This window comes from Pristis pectinata, chromosome 5 (assembly GCF_009764475.1).
Source record: "Pristis pectinata isolate sPriPec2 chromosome 5, sPriPec2.1.pri, whole genome shotgun sequence".
Taxonomy (NCBI): Eukaryota; Metazoa; Chordata; class Chondrichthyes; order Rhinopristiformes; family Pristidae; genus Pristis; species Pristis pectinata.
In genome coordinates this window covers 84,849,883-84,866,458 of record NC_067409.1, presented here as the reverse complement: position 1 = coordinate 84,866,458, position 16,576 = coordinate 84,849,883, and the positions used below count along the sequence as shown (strand labels likewise).

General features: G+C 40.9%; 1 protein-coding gene across 4 annotated transcripts in view; it reads right to left on the bottom strand.

The window, feature by feature from the left end:
- Nucleotides 1–16,576, bottom strand: part of LOC127570353 (catenin delta-2-like) — a 909,541-nt gene that overhangs the window by 428,952 nt on the left and 464,013 nt on the right. Inside the window, exon 1 of one of the 4 annotated variants that reach the window (XM_052015825.1) lies at nt 14,555–14,670. The exons of 2 other annotated variants lie outside the window; for them this stretch is intronic. The gene's annotated coding sequence lies outside the window, so the exon portion shown is untranslated. Of the gene's footprint in view, nt 1–13,500; nt 14,147–14,554; nt 14,671–16,576 lie in introns of those variants that run through there. One more of the 4 variants, XM_052015823.1, reaches the window with a different exon arrangement.

Below are 16,576 nucleotides of genomic sequence, written 5' to 3'. Positions count from 1 at the left end.
CTCCATCCCGTGGCACGTTATAGAACTGGGACCTCATGGAGGGCCATTCCAAGGCCAGCTGATTCCCATAACAACGATAAGGTCTTCTGCCTTTTGCGCCAATGTGACTTGCAACCCTCTTGCCTTTTGACCCCATGTGACTTACAAGTATCCTGCTGAACCCACTCAGAGCATCCACATATCTCAGCATAAAAGACCCCACTGCCATCACTATTTCTCCACTTGCTTCTTGGAACTGTGACCTGAAGAAAACTGTCTCACATTTTTAAGTGCCATTTCCATTCCAGTGGGTATTCTGCATTCTCACTTAAACAATAAACACAGCATGTTGAATAGTTTTCCCTGAACTTTCTCATTTGTCAATCCACAATCCCCACAGTGCTCTAAAAATTGCACCTCTTGGCCTTGCACAATTGCCTGGCCCTACATTTGCCAATTGTTTCCTCGGATCCCTGGTTGCATGTACCAGACATGGAACTCTCAAAAATATCTGCAGTTATTTAATGAAAAAGCTCCTTCAAGATCTTTACAAGCTTGTTGTAAGACAGCTCCCCCACAAGGGTTGTGAGCTAATACACTTACCAACATTTTGAGCAACATTTTTGCCTACTATCAGCAGCAAATTTGCACTTTTACAAATCCCTGCTTTATGAGTGGCCGTGTTTTTTTTTGTCCCTCATGGGCACTGAACAACGTTGTTTGGTCTCACAAACATTTCCATTCATTCCATGTGCAGGACAAATGGCTGTGCTTCTCAAGCTGATGTACCTGCCATGTCCACTGTTCTATCTAGAGAACCTTGTTCTGTAGCTTCACACTTCAATATTTGACAAATTCATAAGAATTCCATGCTCCTTCTCCTAACATGGCAAGCTCACATGAAATTGGATTTCTTTCTAATATCTTCCCCTCTGACAGAGCAGCACTCCCTCACTACTGTACTGAAGAGTCAGGCTAAATTTTGTTCTCAAATGCCTGGAACAATGACCTATTGACTCAGAACTAAAGCTGATATCTTAAGAAGATAGTTATCAAAGAAATGATCTGTTTTCTCAGCTCCCATTCAGAGGAGAATGTTGAAATTGGGCAGGGGTACAATATTTACGTGAAGAACATAAAACTTTGATTTCAAAACTATTTTGAAACATCATGCTGTTGCAAGTATAATTACAAATATTCAAAATTACCAGTGAACTTCATTCCTAACCAGAACATATGACATACGGGATTCCCTGTTTCAATACTGCATAGATCCCAGCATTCAGTACTGCTGGGATGTACTGTATCCATTAAAAGGTGGCCAACTGCTGATTCAAATTGGTACTTCAAGTGGAAAATTTAAGCAGAACTGTATGTTGTAACAGCATATTGGAACTTCAGGAATTTCCACAAGAGGAATTTATTGGCTTGCCTGCTTCCCCTTGCAATCACTGAGTAAAGTTCAAGGAAGGTGATAATACAGAATTCAAAATGATTTATAAAATATGGACAATCTCGAAATATAATATGTGCTCCAAGGCCCTTCTCCATATACTGCTGAAATATGTATGAGGAAATCACTAATCTTTAAAATTAACTTCCTATTTCTAAATGTATCAATGACATAAATATTTCTTCAATAGTCATGGGATAACTTTAACCAACTCATAGTCTCAATTAATCATTATTCAATCCCTTCCTGTAGCTTCTGCTGCATTTAAGTCAAACAATATTGGAGAAGATTTTGCCAAATAAATCTGCTTTTATTGATGAGAAGGATGAGTAATCATGAGTAAAAGAGAAAAAAAAAGTGCAAGATGAATGTTTTATATCAAACCCAAAGCTAAGTATGATCAGGTACTTGAAATGTTCACTGACATTAATTCAAGCTCAGCCTTCCATACATATAATGCATATCTGCATGGAGGGTGTAGGGCATGTGCAGTGATGGTTCACATATATGAGAGCTTCAAACACTGGTCTTATCAGAAGGGTTAAGATCTACTTCTGCAATAATGCCTATCCCTCTATTGACTTCCCGCTCTCACCAACACTAACCCCAAACTAGTGATCCTCTTGGGCCCCTTAAATCTCTTTTGGCCTTCCTATAAAAATATAGGAAGGTCAAATGAGATTTTCTGTAGTCTCTCACATTCCATTCCCAAAATTCTCCTCAGTTTGATTTCTCATCAAGTGATTTCCCCAGCACTAATTTCTCCACCTAATTTCCTTGTAATCACTTGACCAATCAGTATTCTCCACTCAACCTTGGCTTTTCCCATCTCATTCATCATGCACCATCCTCTAACATCCTGTGTGTGAATTTATCCCCATCCTTCAATATTCCACTGGTTCAATCCTCTCCTCTACCTCCACATTATGAACCTCTCCCCACCGATCATCTTCCTGCCAAAGCCACAATTTTCTTCCCATCTCTTTCTTCATCATCTCCCTCTCCTTTCTGACGGGGGCTTGCAAAAGAAATACCCTTGTATGTGATTGAGTGTATTGGTATTGGTATTGGATTATTATTGTCACTTGTACCGAGTGAAAAACTTGTCTTGCATACCGATCGTACAGGTCAATTCATTACACAGTGCAGTTACATTGGCTTAGTAAAGAGTCCATTGATGTAGTACAGGTAAAAACAATAACAGTACAGAGTAAAATGTCACAGTTACAAAGAAAGTGCAGTGCAATAAGGTGCAAGGTCACAACAAGGTAGATCGTGAGGTCAGAGTCCATCTCATCGTATAAGGGAACCATTCAATAGTCTTATCACAGTGGGGTAGAAGCGGTCCTTAAGTCTGGTGGTACGTGCCCTCGGGCTCCTGTATCTTCTACCTGATGGAAGAGAGAATGACCTGGGTGGGTGGGGTGTTTGATTATGCTGCTTCAGCAAGACAGCAAGAGGTAAAGACAGAGTCCAAAGAGGGGAGGCCATGATGCTCTGGTCAGTGTCCGTGATGCTTTGGGCAGTGTCCACAACTCTCTGCAGTTTCTTGCAGTCCTGGGCAGAGCAGTTTCCGTGCAAAGCCGTGATACATCCAGATAGGATGCTTTCTATGGTGCATCGGTAAAAGTTGATGAGAATCAAAGGGGACAAACCGAATTTCTTTAGCCTCCTGAGGAAGTAGAGGCACTGGTCAGCTTTCTTGGCCATGGCATCTGTGTGATTTGACCAGGACAGGCTGTAGGTGATGTTCACTCCAAGGAACTTGAAGCTCTCAACCCTCTCGACCTCAGCACCATTGATGTAGACAGGTGCATGTACACCGCCCCCTTTCCTGAAGTCGATGACCAGCTCTTTCATTTTGTTGACATTGAGGGAAAGGTTGTTATCATGACACCATTCCACTAAGCTCTCTATCTCCTTCCTGTACTCCGAATCATTGCCGTTTGAGATATGGCCTACAATGGTGGTATCATCTGCAAACTTGTAGATGGAGTTAGAACAGAATCTGGCCACACAATCATGAGTGTATAGGGAGCAGAGTAGAGGGGTGAGGATGCAGCCTTGTGGGGCACCAGTGTTGAGAGGTATTGCTGCCTATCCTCACTGATTGCGGTCTGTTGATTAGAAAGTCAAGGATATAGTTACAGAGATGAGGTGTTGAGTCCTAGGTCTCGGAGTTTGGTGACAAGTTTATCTGATTCTAGCACACTGAAAGTTTTAGGTGTGAAACACACTGAAGAATTTCTTGGTTGGTGTATTTTGTCTTCTTAATCTCATTAAGAGACTTTAGACAGCATGGGACTTTGATCATGTGTTAAATTTTCCTCCTTTGTTGATTGAGAGATAGAATATCGAAATCTCCTACTTGTCTGCAGAGGGGTATCATGTTTTTCACAGCTTTCCTAGCACACCATTCACACCTACTTGTGAGCTGCAAGGGCAGATGCGATAGAGGCATTTAAGATACTCTTAGGTAGGCACATGAAAATGGGAAACAGGAAAACGCTTGTTAAGGTCAAGAAATGGCAGACTGTTGCTCAAAAGCAGCAAGTGAATCAAAAATTCTGGCTTAAAGACCAGCCAACTTGTATTTTTATATGATAGTCATTTTCAGAACCTCAGGATATGTGAAAGAACTTTATAGACATTTTGTGCAAATCAGCTGTGATGTTACCATGGTAATATGGAAAACATGATTGCCAATTTGCACATAGCAAAATTCCACAAACACAACTGTGTGTGTGTTGTGGTTTCTCTCGTCACAGATGCCGCTTGACTGGCTGAATTCTTCAAAGAATTTTTTTCATAATATACAACTTGCTGTATTCTACTTTGAAATGTTCCCAGCATAGAGCGTCACTGAGGCCTCATCCTAAGGACACAGAATATCTGACAGTAGAGCACTTCCTCAACACCAAACTGGAGCATTGCTAGAGTTTGAACTTAAAAACTTCAGATTCCAAGGTGAATGTGCCAGCGCTGTGCCAAAGTAGTTATTTAATAAAGTCCTTGCACAAAAAAAAACATACAAGCTACCATTATCAGGAAGATATTGTTTTGGGAATCAAAATTCTTTAATTTTTAGAGCAACCTTGAAATTAAGTCTATATCACAGAATGAAGGCCAAGCACATCAAAGGTGATCAACTTTGTTTTGGATATATTCCTGAACTTTCCATTATAACTCCATCATAACTGCCAGATACCACATTTTTAACCACTGTGGTATGTCAACTTCCCAAGCAAAAAGCATCTTCATTATCCAACAGGATAATTCTTCACCAGTCAACACTATTTTTCTCCTGTTCTGATATTTTTTAACAACTGAATAAGAGTCCAAAGTTTCTTGTTAACTGATTTTTTATGTCATTGTTTTTTTTTGTCCTATCTTCTCGATTGGTTTCCTGAGAGGTTAGGTATTCTGTCCTGATCCAGCTGTCCAAACATATCTCTTTGTGTGGAGTGAGAAACAAGAATTAGAGAAAAACAATGACACATATTAGGATTTGTTTTGGCTTCAAGAACAACACCTACAGTGAGATACATATGTCTGCACCCAATGCTAAGGAGCTGTTTCAAGCCCAGTTATAGATCCTTTTACTAATTTAGTATCACTCTGCTGGGAGATTAATCTTTAATTTATTCGGACTCTAGGCTAATCCTGGTGGCATCACACCCGAATAAAAGACATACTTCCACAGGAATGCTATTAATTTGAGCACGTATTCCCAAATGATGAACATATTTTATTCACAGTAACACAATTAAAATAAAATGTTGTAATCATAAATTCTTTCATTTTCTTTTAAACAAAGTCCCTAATTTAGTTTGCAAATCTGTGCCTTTAATTATTGTTCAGTTCTGAAATAACTTTATTTAATTTTGTCTTCTGAAAAAGCAAAATGGATTCACCCAAATGAATATTCAGCATCAATACAGACAGCGGTTGCTAATCTATTTGTCCGTGGGGGACATCACAACTGTGGTGCTCTTACTGCACATCACAAACTGAAATCCATCATGTCTCATTTAATTGTCACATGTGGTGCCGCCCAGCCCAATTCACCAGGAAGTGATGAGTTTTTAATTTGCAGTCAATGTCTCCAACAGAGACCAAGACCAAGGCCCAAAGAAGAAACATGAAAGACCACACCACACTCAGATCCATATCTCATTGGACAAAAAAGATTAGAGTGACTATCCTCTAAATCAAGGCAGCATTTGAATGAATGAAACATCATGACACTCTGGTGAAATTGGTCCAGGGAATCATAAGGAAATCTTTCCATTCACTGGATCACCAGCAAAAATTGGTTGCTGTAGGCCAATTATGTCAATCCCAGGAAAAAACTGCAGAAGTATCATTGGGTTGATTGCCAAACCCAGCCAACCTCAGCTGCTTCTATCAAGGCTCTTCCTCTATTACAAGGTCAAAAGGTGGAAAAGTCGCTGCTGATGACACAATGTTTAACTCCATTCACAATTCCTCAAATAACAAAGGAGCAAATGCAATACAACCTGGACAACATTTGGCCATGAGCTTTAAGTGGCAAGTAACATTCACACCACTCAAGTGGCAGGTAGTGAATCTCCACCTGCAATAAGGGAGAGTTCAATTAATTCCCCTTGCTAATCCACAACAATCACCAAGACTGAGTCCCTTACCGTCAACACCCAGGAGTCACCATTGACTAGTACCTGTTTTGGAGCAGCCACATAAATAGTGTGGCTAAAATAGCACATTGGAAGCTGGGTATCCTGAGGCAGGTGACTCAACTTTTGAATCTCCGTAGCTTTTCCACCAGCTATAAGGCACAAGGCAGGTGTGTAATGATATGCTCTTCACTTGTCTGGGTCAATGTACATTGAATGCATCCACCTCAAGGGCACTATAACTGTAGGTGTATAATCCACAGTGCACTGCAGCAATTAACCAAGATTTCTTCAACTGCTCCTCCGAAACCCATACCTTTATCATCTAGATATGCATGTGGAGCAGATGAGTGGGAAAGTCACTACCTTCTAGCTCCTTTCCATGTTGTACATTATCCTCACATGGAAATATATCCCTACTCAGACATCATCACGATGCTAAAATCTGGAACACCCTTCCCAATAACATTGTAGGATGTTTTCACCACACAGAATGCAGCATTCCAGGAAGACAGCTCACCACCACCTTCTCAAGAGCAATTAAGAATAGGCAATAATTGCTAGCACTGCCGGTGATGCCCATATACTGTACATGATTTTTTAAAAAAGACATTTCAAGAACAGCAATTTACATTTATATATAACTTTTAATATAATCCCAAGATCCTTCACTGGAATGTTAACAGTCACCAAATCACATAAATCACCAAACATTTTGTCAAATTTTTAAGATCATCCATCTGAAAAAAATGGGAGAAAGGTGAGAGACACAGTTAAGGAGACAGCATCAGTATTTAGGACCAAGGCAGCTGAGATTTTGCACCAATGAACACTGGGATATGCAAGAGTTCAAAACTGGAGAGGTATAGACATCTTGTGGATTCATCTAATTAAGGAACAATCCAAGCCTTTGGAAAGCAAAAACTGGAAAATGTTGGAAATATAAAATAAAATGCTAGAGGTATTCAGCAATCAGGCAGGATTTGTGGAGAGAGAACAGAATCATTAGTCAACTATGTTTCTCTCTTCACAGATGCTGCCTGACAATGCAAATATTCATGTAATCATTGATAGCACACGGTCCACAAGTTAATCCTTCAGCTATTTTAACAACTATTTTAATTTTAGGTAAAGACTCATACAGCTGAACCACATATTCAAACATTAATTTCATATTGGAGCCATTACTTGCTTCTGGCTTATTGGAAGTATTATTGGATATGCAGGCACCTTATGGAGACTTCAGTTACAGAAACTGCAAGATGTGGCTGCTTTTGATTTGAATGCAGTATTACGTATATAAACATGCACTACTTTTTTAAAAATCAGACAGATAATAAATCAAACAGAAATGTATCTACACAAACACATTTCTACATTGAGATTATGTGTATACGTCCAATATTGTGACATGGAGCTGCTATACAAAACAAAGTCTAACGTGTGTTCTCTCAGGCACTGACACAGTGTTTCCAACTTATTTCAATGCATGAGTACTTGAGGATCAACCTGGTTTAAAAAGGATTGCAGGATGGCATGCCAGGAGCAGTACCTGTTATACATAAAAATGAGTTGCTATCCCAGTGAAACTGCAACACAGGACTATAGTATGCTATAAAACAAAAACATCATGCAATAGACAGAGCCATCAGATCTCACAATCAACAGATCAGATCAAAACTATGTAATCCTATCAAATCCAGTCATGAATAGCCATGACTTAAACACTAAAAGGCTCCAAGAACATCCCCATTCTCTACAATGGTGAAGTCTAGCAGGAGTGCCAAGGACAAGGCTGAAGTAGTCATAAAGCTCAGGCAGAATTGCCAAATAGGTGATCCATCTTCACATCAAGAAATGGCTGAAAACACTGATTACGCCAAAGGCTATGGGGCTAGCAACACACCAGCCATTGTACTAAAGACCTGTGCTCCAAAACAAGTTGTGCCTTTAGTCAAGCTTTTCCAGTACAATTACAACACTGGCATCTCTGCAACAATGTGGAAAATGGCCCAGGTGTGTCATGTTCACAAAAGTGGTACAAATCCAATATGATTAATACCACCCAGTCAGTCTACTCTGAATCATCAGCAAGGTGATAAAAGGCATTATCGATAGTGCTATTAGGCAGTACTTTTTCACCAATAGCTTGCTCATCAATGCCCATTTTGGGTTTCACCTGGACCACTTGGCTCCAGACCTCACCAGAGTCTTGGCCCAAACATGGACAGTGGTGATGTGAGAGTGACTGCCCTTGACATCACGGCAGCATTTGACCCAGTGTAAAATCAAGAAACCCTGGTAAAACTGAGGTCAATAAGTATCTAGGGAAAAACACTCCAATGACTGTAGTCATACCTTGCCTAATTGAAGATTTTTGCAATCATTGCAGGTCTGTCAGGGAAATCCCAAGATATCACTTGGAATAGTGTCCTAGGCTCCTGCCTTCAGTTGCTTCATCAATGACCTTCCATTCATCATAAGGTCTGAAGCAATGATGCTCATTGATAATTGTACACTGTTCACTTCCATTCACAACTCGTCAGCAAATGAAGCAGTCCATTCCAAAAGGGACAAGTAACATTTGCACGTAACATTTATAATAACAAGTAACATTTGCACAACAGATATGTCAGACAATGACCACCTCCAACAAGACAGTGATTAACCAAAAACTCAACCAGACCAGCCATATAAATACTTTAGCCATAAAAATAGATCTGGAGCTGGGTATCTTGTGCCCAAGGTGACATCTTTCCACCACCTACAAGCCACAAGTTAGAATCATGAGGGAATACTGCCCACTTTTACCTCGAAGTGTGCAGCCTTCAACAACTCAAGGAGCTCAAAACCATCCAGGACAAAGCAGCCTGCTGTCTCCTCTGGAAGTCAATATAAATAGTGTTCTTAAATATTCTCATGGTAACCATTTTAGTCACCTTTTTATACAAAATTCAGGCTTATCATGCATGATTTAACTGTTACAAATCCTTGCTAACTCTCGTTTACCAGTTGATAACTTTCAATATGGCCAGTCTTTCTGTCATTAATCATAGACTAGTAATTTCCAGACAATGGTTGTTCAGCTAACTGGCTGATAATTTTCTGGCTTTCCACTTTCACCTTTCAGGCTTGGTATAGGCATATGCAATTTTCAAATGTCATGAATCAAAGGAAAAGTTAGTAAGATTATAATTAGGGCATCTGCAATGTTCTCACACACCATCTTTAAAACTCAAGGATGAAAATTATCTGGAACTGGGGATTTATCATGCTTTAGTGCTGATAATTAATTACTTTATATTGCTAATGTTAATTTTGTTCAGACCCTTCCCTGATATAATATTAGTCTGCTTTGGATATTTGACATGCCACCTCTTTCTCAGCAACAAAATAATGATGCAAAGTGATCTTCCAACATAGCTATCATCTTCTTATTTACAATATCACTGATATCACTTTCCAAGGAGGACACATTGTTCTTGACTACCGCCTCTTTGTCCTTACATAATTGCACTTTTTTTGTTGCTTTTGATACCATTGGCACTTTTTTTTGCTCCTATTATGCCACCTTTTGCAGTTCTTTCAATCTCTCAGTCACCAGAATCTATGCTTTAGCCACCTGTTTGGTAATCAGTGTCTACATTTTCATGGCAAGGGAGTCTTTTCCCTTAAGTTCATCTATGTCATACTGGGATGTGTTCTGATCTGAGCCATTGGCAATCAGCTGTTGAAAGTGAAGTAAGTACCAGATTTCCACACACGTACAATCAAGTGCAGAGGTCCTGGACTTCCTGGCTGATTCCGAAGTTCACACCTGTCACACGGAATTCAGGGATGGAGCCAAGTCTTGCTCGGATTCTCAAGAATCATGTTGAGGAAATGCTTCTCAGATAAAGATCCCATTGAATTCATTGGCGATGTCAGTGAAGGTGAAGGCAAGTTTCACGATCCACTGCCCTCTCCTACCGGATTCCTTCTTCTTCAGCCCTTTGCCTCGTCTACCTATCACCTCTCAGCTTGTCACATCTTCCCCCCCTCCCTCACCCACATACCTTCCCCCTCTCACCTGGACTTGCCTATCACCTGGTCTCACCTATCACCTGCCTGCGTGTGCTCCTCCCCCTACCTTCTTATTCTGGCTTCTGCCCTGGTCCTGATGAAGGGTCTCAGCCCGACATGTCGACTGTTTATTTCCCTCCATAGATGCTGCCTGACCTGCTGAGTTCCTCCAGCACTTTTATTTATGTATTGCTCCAGATTCCAGCATCTGCAGAATTCCTTGTGTCTAAGTTTTTATTTTAATGATTTTATTTTAATATTTTTAAGTATTTTTATGTATCTAATCATCTTTTTAAATTATTTACTTTGGAGACATTTGAAAATCAATCACAACTTTTACATGTGGTAAAGCCTTGGTTCCCCACTTTGGCAGCTGTCAAGGGCACTTTCAGGGCAGGGCTTTCACAAGTTAAATGCACATATCAGAAGAGCACGAAGGACTCTTTGTGATGGGGAGTAATGGAACAGGACCAGCAAGATCTAACTCATTAACTACTTTTTTGAGCACCTTCTGCTGATCTTCTGTTTTACTTATTGGGAGGTTTGCATCATTTATCTGTGGATAGTCTACATCACATTGTAGCAAAGTGAGCCTTGCGGTAATCTGAATCTTAGAAGTCATTTTACTTTTCTTTTGAAAACTATATTGAACTGACAATTAGATAAATGGTCACACACCATTAGTCCATTCGTTTTTTATCTATTATCTTATGGGTTTTAGATGTCATTGGCACAGGCAGTACTTATTTTTCAATTTTGAACCATGCACAACATCAGATTCTCAATAATGATGTTAAAATATGCCAGGTGTTATTTATTTTTAAATAGTAGTTCAAAGGATAGAGAAAAGAATTAAACAACACGTTTCACAACATAAGGATTTAGAAAAGTGCACCATTAAATAGTGAGTTCTTTTTGAAGTTGTGTGTGAAATATAGCAGTCAAAAGGTGCACAGAAATATTTCACACTCAAAAATTAGATATATGATCTGATTATCTGTTTTGGTGGTATTGGTTGAACTGTGTGTATGTGTGTGTCTGTGTGTGTATAGAAGCCAGATCAACAAGACAACTTTCTGGCTCAACCTTAACATCCACCTGACAGGGACCTGGTTTCAACATCTCAGCTGAAATACAGCACCTTCTGCGTGGCAGCACTTGCTCAGACCACTGGAGTGTCGGCCTTGATTCTGTGCTCAAGATTCTGGTCCAAGCACGGATCGAAGAATTCAATTCAGTTTTTCCTCCAAGGGTGGTGCCCTATCTGCTGAATATCTCCACCACATTTCCAACATCTGTAACATGTTGCTTTATTTTAGTAAGTACATTGAAATGTTTATTTTATAAAGACACTATTACGACCATTTGAATAAACTCAAATGCCCAACTGCTACATCTGGTACATTCTTAAGGTTATACATCATCTTTAGTGTGGATGGGTACACAAAATTACAAAGAGACATTAGTCAAAAGAGTGGCAGAGGGATTTCAACGCAAGCAATTACAAAGTTATTCTTGAATCAAAAAACAGAACTTGCATCCATTTAAAGGATGCAAAGCTAAAAGATCCAGAAAAATTAGGGATTCGTATACAAAGTTAACTAAAATTGTCTGGTACAAAAATATTGGAGTCTTAATTGGTGAGGTGGAGTATTAAGGCAAGGAATTTTACACAATGCTGCACTCAAATTGCATCAGTAGTGTACATTTCTGGGCACTGTGCTTCATGAACAATAAATTGGTTTTGGAAGTGCAGTGGAGATTCACTGAAATATTACAAGGTCTCCAAGGATTAGTTGATGAGGTGAGATCACTGAATTAGTTTTGTATTCCTAAAGCCTGCAAACACACCAGCTTGAAAACACCTGATCTTGGAAACTAAGCAACCTTAGCCCTAGTTTATTACTTGGATGGAAAATGCCTGGCAACACCAGGCACAGTACTTCCATTCTAATTCCATAAACTATTGATTAAGGTGTGATTTTTTTGGGGGGAGGGGGAAAAATTTGAAGGCTAGATGGACGGGAATCTTAGGCCAAGGAGACTAATCATAAAAACATAATTATAACTATTGAAATGAAAGCTAAGAAAGATTTTTATTCAATAAAGGATAACAGAGGTGTTGGAATTTTCAGCAAAAAGCAGTAGATCTAAGATTAATTAATAACTGATTAATAAATTTATGCTAGATAAGACTTGATTTTTTTTGGCCCATGCTGGGTGGATGGAGTTTACACAGCGATGAGCTAATACTCTTCACATGATAGAACAGAAGCGAGAAGTGATTGGTCTGTTTCTGTTCCTTTAAAATGCCAGTTGGGTTCTATATCAGGCTTTTGATGGTATTCAAAAGTCAAAGTGCCTTCTCTGTCATTCTCGTTGCTGGGTGACAGGCGACTAAAAGCTCTTTACACTTATTTTCAAATTGTGCTGCACTCCTTAGCAGCAACTCCCACAGTGAAAAACAAAGTGATAAATGATTGTTTCAAACATCCAGAAAACTAAAATAAAACATTGCTTCAGTTGGAAGGCGTGTGTTTCTGATTCCTTTATCTCTTATGTTCATTTGGAAAACATAGACCTTTACTTCAGAACATAAGAAGAAACATTTCCTGCTCATTTTATCAACATCATTTTCTTCTGTGTTTTTGGCTTCTCTTACAATGAGCACCAATTTTCCCACTACTGTGTAGCTATGTGATAAAATGATCTCAGCAGGCATTTTCCAACTTCCCCTCTTCGAAAGAACACACAAATTACCTCCTGGATAATGCACTCAAGACTGGCATGAGATTTCCCCACTATTCCATGTGGGATAGAAGGAAAGGTTCATTTTGAGGGATGCCTAATTTGGATGTGCAAAGATCTCACCTAACTGATGCAGGAGCAATAATGGATGGTAAAGATGCCATGGCTTTATTTAAAGATTAGTGGGAGTATTTTTTTTCTCCCCAAATTGTAATCCCTAATCAACAACACTAAAAACTTGCCATTCATTTTATTGCTTTTGAGCAGTGTGGAAAATGCAGCCACAATTGCAGTCACCACCATGGGTAAAAGATGATGCATGGGTTAAAAAGAGAAAGCAAAGGACAGAGAGAGAGGCAGCTGTGGAACAGACAGGGAGGCAGGAAATGAAAAGAGATTTAGATGGAGAGAACAGAGTTGCAGATGGAACATCACAGAAGTTTTCCCCCAGCAGCATACTAAAGAAAATTGTTATTCAGCTTCAATTCTCAACTCTATCTGTACAATAAATATCGTAATATAACTGTTCTCATTTCCACATTAAGATGTTTTTTTTTAATGGCCTTTAACAGCTAGAAATCCACTGTCTTTCTCTCTACTCACATATTTCAAGTGCCCCTTTCTGAGATGCCCTGCAATCTGAAATCAGGAAATGTGTCGCTGTCGCTCAGGGACACTGCCGAGCCATCTGATCCAGGCGCACGGCTTCTTCTACCTCAGGATCTGGGAGCGTGGACACTCCGGTCCCTCCTGAACTTCCATTCCTTCACATAACTATCGACCGGACTCGGTTAATGCAGCGGCACATTCAGCTGGGGGAGAGCAGCGGTGGCGCACAACAATGCCTTCCTTATCTGCTGGACCACTTGTGGAGTCACAGTTTGATTCTACGCGATTTGCTGGTGTGGAAGACGAGTGTTTAGACCATTGTTACTTGCAGGAGACAGCCTGACAGAGTCAATTTACATTTCACTCCTTACATTCGTAATCCAAAGAGGTCGACTTCATTCCTCCCCCTCCTGATGGTGCATCAGACCACAGATTTTCTTCGGATTCCCTTGATTGAAGCAACAGAAAGCCCACCCAGCGCAAGCAGAAGCCGGACTTCAGCTGGCGTGGGGCGGCTCTCTACACCACCGAGAGCTGCGCCCGCCGCTGAGTTCGTGGCACATTCACACACGTCAAACGCGAGTTGTCACGGAAGAAAGAAACACAGCTTAGGGTCGTCCTGCCAAGCCTCTGCACTGCACCCCAGCCCCCACCTCGCCACCACTGACGTGATGATTTCTGCACAGAATGAAGAGAAAATAACGGGTCCAATTGCACCGACCCTTGAAGACAGGAGACTGCGTGAACATCACAATACGCGGAAAGGCCATTTGATTGGCCCGGGATTCTCATCCCCCTCTGATAATGTAACTCTTATTGTGACATCCATTAGAATGTGAACAGCCCCAGCGACAATGGTATTACCAAACAAGTGTGTTACTCTGCACACAATTCGATTATCACGCCTGCTCATCTAGCCCAGCTTTTTGCAGCTGTTAGCATGCACTTGCATTTATTTCCGGGTTTTCAGTGGTTCATTACCCTTATTTCTTTTATTTTTCCACAAATGTGACGAATTCCCGGTCACTCACAAATATCATATCTGTACCTGGAATGATTCTGTCGTTAGAGAGTGACGGGCCAGCTTATGGAGACACGCGAGGCTAGGATGGCCTTTCCTGGCATAAGAATTCCTCCCTCGGTGGGAGTAAGCGCAGGGAGGGGAGGGGAGGGTGGATGTAGGATCATTCAACAGATGTAGAAAGAGGCAGAACAGGGCACTCGCAGGCAGAGAAACTGCAAGGCAAGTGGAGAATTGTGGCCAGATGGATTGGATGGAACATAAAGCACAACAGGAGATACGGGAGCACTGGGGAGTGGCGGAAGACAGATGGGAGTCAAACTCACACAGTTGGATGGGAGGGAAAACAATGATAAACTGGCCAATACTGCCGATTATTTTCCAGTCGATGTCGCCGCCTCTCGAACGTGCACTGCTGCCACCAGCTGGCACTCGGTGGAAAAGGTACCGTGTGAATTCTCGCTCGAGGAGTTTAATGGGCAGCGACGACCAACACCATCGGTTTCAACAATATAGAATAAATTTCATGGATTAAGATCACCAGCACCCCCCCCCCCCCCGATGTTTTGTAAAGGTCACATAATAATGAAGCAATGACCGACAGACGAAGGAGGCTTCTAATATTGCAAATAGAACAGTACAGCACAGGATCAGGCCCTTCGGTCCACCATGTCTATGGGGGAAAAAGATGCCAAATTAAACCAAATCATCTCCTGCATGCACATGATTTATATCCCTCCATTCCCTGCACATTCGTGTGTCTATCTAAAAGCCTCCGTCGTATCTGTTTCCCACCACTACTCCTGGCAACCTGTTCCAGGCACCTATGAAAAAATGTGATGTTTGCTCCATTGAGAAGGCAAAAAGAAAGGCAGGACAGTGAGAAGTTTAAAGGGGAATTTGGAGTGAAAGCTTCTAAATTAGAAGACAGACACAAGAGTCTGCAGATGCTGGAATCTGGAGCAACAAACAAACTGCTGGAAGAACTCAGCAGGTCAGGCAGCAGCTATGGAGGGAAAGGAATTGTTGACATTTCCGGTGCAGGGTTTTGACCCGAAACGCTGACAACTCCTCCCTCCTCCCCCCTCCCAGATGGCGCTTGTTGCTTCTACATTTGAAAGTGGACCATTTTGTCACAAGCCATTGTTAAAGCAGAATCCTTCTTGATCTCTGCATTCCTCCAGTTGAAGCCTCCTGCACACTCTGATTATCTCTTCCTCACCATTTGTATCTATGCCATGAGCTACTTTGGGCCCAGGTTCTGGAATTATCCCCATAGAACTCTCAGTCTCTCTTTGTCATCCCTTAAAAACCCACCTCTTTGATCAAATGTTTGTAGACACAGCCAGCTCCATCATAGGCACAACCCTTCCCACCACTGAGGACATCTTCAAGAGGTGGTGCCTCAAGAAGATGGCATCCATCATTAAGGACCCTCATCACCTGGGACTTGCTGTCTTCACGTTACTACCATCAGGGAGGAGGTACAGGAGCCTGAAGACCCACACTCAATGTCTCAGGAACAGCTTCTTCCTCTCCACCATCAGATTTCTGAATGGTCCATGAATACTACATCATTATTCCTCTTTTGCACTGTTTATTTTTGTAACTTATAGTAATTTTCATGTCTTTATGTCTTGCACTGTACTGCTGTTGCAAAACAACAAATTATCAGTGATAATAAACCTGATTCTGATCCAAAATGTTTGGTCAACTGGGTTGATATCTCTTCCCGAGACTCAAAGTCAAATTAACTCCTGTGTAGCACTTTGGGACTCTTTAAATGGGTCTTTACTTTCTCTGTTGGTCCCCATGTCCCTGAGTTACAAAGAATCAAAAAGAGCCAATCACTATCTCTGAATTCCACTGGAAGAAACCATGTGACTTCAAAGCAGACATAATGCAATTGAGTTTTAATGTCACATACAGAATCATACCACATGGCAACAGAGTCTTTGGCTCAACAAGACCATGTTACCCATCAGTCACTCACCTACACTAATCCTACATTAATCCTACTTTTATTCTCCTCTTGGTCCCATTAATCTC